The following is a 5,715-nucleotide window of genomic DNA, read 5'->3' as shown; positions in this document are numbered from 1 at the left end:
ATAGTTCAAGTAGCTTTAAATTTATACCCACCAGGTAGTACACGTAACATATTCGGCAACTGGTTGAGGGATATTGATAAACAATTTTCTACACATATTCTTGTGGGGGCGGCTGCCTTATGCTGGGCATTGTGGCTTACCAGGAATGATGTGGTTTTTAATAAAAATATGTTTCATCTCCTATGCAGGTTATTCATGTATGTACGCGATGGCTCCGTACTTGGGGCCAGTTCTTTTCGGCGATTCTCCCAGAATCGCCCTCCTCCCCAGCTTCTCCCAGAATCGCCACTTCATTTTTTTTAACAATCCTATCTAGTTAAGGTCTAATTAGCTAGGATTGTAAAAAACATATGGAGTGGCGATTCTGGGAAAAGCTGGGGAGGGGAGCGATTCTGGTAGAATCGCCCAAAAGAACTGGCCCTTGGTCTATCCTGCAGAGGCCGGAGGACAGGGACCTTTTTACAATGGCGTCTACGCGGCTGGAGCATAGGCCACGGAGGTTTTCTCCTCCCATGGATGGCGGTGTGATCTTCGAATAGGATCTGCCACATCATAGGCTGGACTAATTTATCTTTTTAAGTTGTAAAACGATTTTATTTTTTGATTCAGTTGGACTTTTTAACTGTGTGCATCGAGTTATGCAGAGGCCGGGCATTCTTTCAATGCGATTGTATCACCTCGATATATCAATTCAATGAAATGTCCTTTATCAAAAAAAACTAGAAAAAACTCACATTGGCCACCATGAACAATGGACAGATCGTTCTTTAGGGGTTTGTGAACAGCTAACTTGACCCACACGTGAAGAAAGTAAGTAGCGAAGTCATTAGACGGGGCCTCGGCAGTGATGGACTCACCGACTTAACAACATGGCTTTGGTCATACCACAATATCCATCCGATAGATCGTGAATTTGGATCCAAAAATCGAGGTGGTGCAACCAAATAGATGAACGTTTTGTGAATCCGTCATACAGAGCCACGAGAACTAGATTGCCCCAAAAGGTCCATGAACACCCTTCCATCACCTTCTCCCAGTCTCCCGATATGAGAACTGCATTAACATATATAATGTCTTCCAAAGTCTGAAACCTAACATCCTGAGCTGGATCCCAGATTGTACACATGTTCTTGAAGAATCATAAATGGTGAAAGTTCGCTTTATATAAATACTAGCCCATCCAAGGTGTTTCCTCCATCGGCGGCCACCCCTCATCCTCAAACACCACATCATCCAGGTCCTACTCATGCAAGCCTAACTCCATCATCTCCACGAGAGATTTTTGCCCCGTAATCCTTGGCGAGCAACCAAACTCTTCCGTCATAGCGAGAGCCCTAGCCCGATATAATCGGGCCCGCGGATGAGAACACCAAAAACTACAGTCTCACTGCTGGTCACCAAGGCCAGGCAATGGTGCACAGCCACCCCGTAGTCATCCCAGCAAACGGTAAGGCGGGAGATCGGATTATTGATTAAAAAAACACAACGCCAGCTAAAAGCCAATGAGAGGAAAATGAAACCCCGACGAGAGAGAAATACTTTAAGAATCATGATAAAACAGATGGAGGCAATGGAGTAAAAATTAAATGCAACAAGTATATAATGCCTCCCATTTTCTTCCTTTTTTTACCTGAGTGTGTTCCCACTTCTAAAAGGCTCGAAACCTCTTTCTTTTGTACTTTTTTCGTTCGAAAATACTTGACGTGATTTTAGTTCAAATTCTAAACTAAAATCACGTCAAGTATTTCCGAACGGTCCCGACTGTCTACTACAACAATGTTTGCCCAGCTCTGACGAGGGAAGGGCGATGACGGCGGTGCGCCTTCAACTCGCTTCAATGTTTGTTGTCGTCGTTAGGTGGTTTACGTGCCTAGATGTAAATTTTACTTTTAATGTTTTTTATACTACCTTAACAATTGATGAATAGATCGAAAGTTTTCTCGTAATTTTTTTTTCGAACGGAGGTAGTAGATGGTAGCAGATGTGGCGTGCCGATACTCGATACGGTTTGCATGTCTGGTTAGCCCACACCACGAACGCAAATCTCATGGCCGGACAGAGAAACTGAGGGCTCTTAACGCGTCGCTCCGTAAGGCAATGATGTTTGGAGCCAGGATGTGAACATAATCGGTTCAGCATATCTTTTGTGATCTAGAAAGAAGCTGATAATCCAGCCAGCAACTAATTTTACCGCTACATCCAGCCAGCAAGCAGTGCCCTAGCAGCAAGAGAAGCAGCGGGATGATAACTCGAAATCTCGAATATATTTTTCCGTAAAGGACATTTCATGGATTGATATATCGAGAAGATGTAACCGTATCGAAAGAATGCCCAGCCTCTGCATAGTGAGATGCACATGGCTAACAAGTCCAATAGACTCAAAAATAAACATTATTTTTCAGCAAAAGAAAAATCAGTCAGCCTATGGTGCGGTAGATCCTATTCGAAGATTACACCGCCATCTATGAAGGGAGAAAACCTCCCTGGTCATATGCTCCAGCCGTGTAGACATTATCGTAAAAATGTCACTGTCCTCCGACCTCTGCAAGATAGACCAAGTACGTAGTCATTGCGTACATGCATGAATAATCTGTGCAAAAGATGAAACACATTTATTGTTAAAAACCACATCATATCTCGTAATCCGTGTTAGAATAGTTGAATAGAGATAGGTCTTGTGTGTTTAAACATGTAATCCTATTCTATCTCTTCTTCTCTCTCCCGTAGCAATTCTCATCTGTCTCCTGTAACGATCTTTCAGATCGATCTCTCCTAAACTTGTACGCCAAGGCTTATGCCCAATATATATCAATGCGGCCCGAGACAAAGGGTTCAACGCTTCCAACCTATTTTACATGGTAGTCATAGCCTCTTCCTCAAAGATCATAGATCGCATCTAGCTACCTCCTAAAACTATACCAATCTTCCTCCTTCGACCGAGAGCATGTCGACCACCGCTGCCGCATCGTTGTCCAGCACCGCTGGCGCGCTCATCACCTCGTCATCTTCCGCCTTCGCGTCGTCTTCCTCCACCACCACCGCGGGGTCTCTCGGATCGCCACCACAGGAGAAGCTTACGAGGGGAAACTTCCTTCTATGGAAGGCCATTGTGCTACCTCAGATCAAAGGCGCTCAGATGGAACACCACCTCGACGGGACGAGCCTGCCACCGCCTGCCACCCTCACCGTTACCAAGGACGGCAAGGAAGAACACGTTGTCAACTACGCCCGATCCCTCTGGTACGCACAACAGCAACAGCTTCAAGGGTATTTGATGGGATCTCTTTCCCACGATATCCTCGCTCAGGTCGCGACGCTACAGACGCCGGCCGAAGTTTGGAGCGCCATCCATGCTATGTTCGCTGCCCAGAGTCAAGCCCAGACCATCAACACCCGCATTGAGCTCACCAATCTCAAAAAAGGTAACATGACCATGGTTGACTATCTTGGCAGGATCAAGAGCCTTACTGATGAAGTCGCGTGTACTACCGCGGCCCTCTCCAATCCAGAAATCGTCTCCAAGATCCTCGCTGGTTTGGACATGGAGTACAATCCGGTGGTTTCTGCACTCACCGCTCATGTGGAACCCATCACCATCCAGGAGTTGTACAATCAGCTTCTGAGTTTTGATGGCCGCCTCACCCTCCTCCATGGTGGCGATCTTCGGCAGTCGTCTGCTAACTCCGCGTCCCGTGGTCGCGGCCGTGGGCACGGTCACCAGGGGCAGAGTCGTGGCGGTGGCCGTGGACGCGGTGCTCCTCAGGGCGACGGCGCTCGCTCTGGAGGCACCTACGGCTACAACAATGGGGGAGGCTACACCAACAACAACGGCGCAACTTCACCAACGGCGGCGGCTTCAACTCCAACAATGGCCGCCGTCCCCCTGCCGCCCGTCCTCGCCCACGCTGCCAGCTCTGCAAGAAGTCTGGCCATGAGGTTATGGATTGCTGGCATCGCTTCGACGAGAACTTCGTCCCTGATGCCCGCCATGTTGCTGCTGCCATGCGTGAACAGGGAGGCGATGGCATCTGGTATGTTGATTCTGGCACCACCGGCCATGTTACCAATGAACTCAAGCAACTAGCTCTTCGCGAGAGGTACCATGGCGCTGATCAGATCCACACCGCAAGCGGAGGAGGTATGGATATTTGCCACATTGGTCAAGCCTCCATTAAATCCCCTAACCTTAAACGTGATCTAGTTCTTAAGGATGTCCTTCATGTTCCACAAGATGACAAAAATCTTGCATCCATGTCTCGTTTAGCCACCGATAATAATGTATTCTTTGAAATTCACCCTCGTTATTTTTTCATTAAGGGTCAGGCAACGAGGGAACTTCTCCATCACGGTAGATGCATTGGGGGTCTCTACCCCATCACATCCGGAGCACTTAGTCGCCGGCGTCGTCAAGTCTACTCCGCCATCAAACCCTCTCTGGAAAGATGGCATCAACGATTAGGACATCCATCATCAGTCATTGTGAAACAAGTAGTCAATAAAGATAATCTTCCTTTGTCACATAGTTCCATTAGTGAGTCTATTTATGAAGCTTGCCAATATGCCAAGAGTCATCAGCTTCCCTATCCTAAGTCTTATAGTGTTTCTCATGCTCCTTTAGAGCTTATTTTTAGTGATGTATGGGGCCATGCTCGTGATTCCTTTGGACGAAAAAAATATTATGTCAGTTTCATTGATGATTACAGCAAGTTTACTTGGATTTATTTCCTTAAATATAAAGCTGAAGTTTTTTCTATCTTCCAAGAGTTTCAAAAACTCGTTGAACGACAATTTGCTCGAAAGATTCTGTCAGTCCAAAGTGACTGGGGAGGGGAGTATGAGAAACTCAACTCTTTCTTCCGTAGCATTGGGATTGAGCATCATGTGTCATGTCCTCATGCCCACCAGCAGAATGGCTCTGCTGAACGCAAACATCGCCACATAGTTGAAGTTGGCCTCTCTCTCTTAGCTCATGCCTCTATTCCTCTCAAATATTGGGATGAAGCTTTCATCACTGCCACTTATCTCATCAATAGGCTTCCCAGCAAAGTCATTGGCAATTCCACTCCATTAGAACGTTTGTATCATCAAAAATCTGACTACAACTATCTCAAAAAATTTGGGTGTGCTTGCTACCCCAATTTGCGTCCATACAATCATCACGAGCTTGAATTTCGATCCACTCAGTGTGTTTTCCTTGGTTATAGCAACCTCCATAAAGGGTATAAATGTCTGTAAATATCCACTGGACGCATCTACATTTCACGAGTTGTTGTTTTTGATGAGACCCTTTTTCCTTTTGCCAAACTACATCCAAATGCGGGAGCCTTACTTCGTGCTGAAATAGCACTTCTTCCTAATCTTTCTGCACCTTGTGATCACGGGGGCGAATTAACTAAGGCTGATCATGTGCAAAAGTCCCAAGGAAATTCTGATTCAGGTGATATCTGTGCTAATTTGAATTTGAATCATCATTTTATGTGTGAAGAATCAGACAAAACAGGCACGGAATACGCTGTTGATCCGGCTGACAGCACGCGATCCCAGGCGGATCCGCGCGCTCAGCCTACTGCTACTGTCGGCGCATGATCCCACGCTGATTCGCCCGTGGGCCTGGACTCGCGCGGGCCTGTGGCCGACCGCGCTGCCAGGGTGGAGCCCACTGGCCTCGCCGTATCGCCTCATGCCATGCCTCCTCGCTTCGATTCACATGCCAGC

The 5,715-nt window shown here is 46.9% G+C and overlaps 1 non-coding gene across 1 annotated transcript; it reads left to right on the top strand.

Annotated features, from left to right (window-relative positions):
* Positions 1-3,500: 3,500 nt before the first annotated feature.
* Positions 3,501-3,632, top strand: LOC125555130. The gene has a single exon (XR_007304562.1). It is a non-coding gene; the product is annotated as a small nucleolar RNA Z247 (small nucleolar RNA).
* Positions 3,633-5,715: the final 2,083 nt, after the last annotated feature.

This window comes from Triticum urartu, chromosome 4, assembly GCF_003073215.2.
Source record: "Triticum urartu cultivar G1812 chromosome 4, Tu2.1, whole genome shotgun sequence".
Lineage (NCBI taxonomy): Eukaryota > Viridiplantae > Streptophyta > Magnoliopsida > Poales > Poaceae > Triticum > Triticum urartu.
The sequence above is the reverse complement of the archived record's forward strand: the minus strand, read 5'-3'. Positions and strand labels throughout refer to the sequence as shown.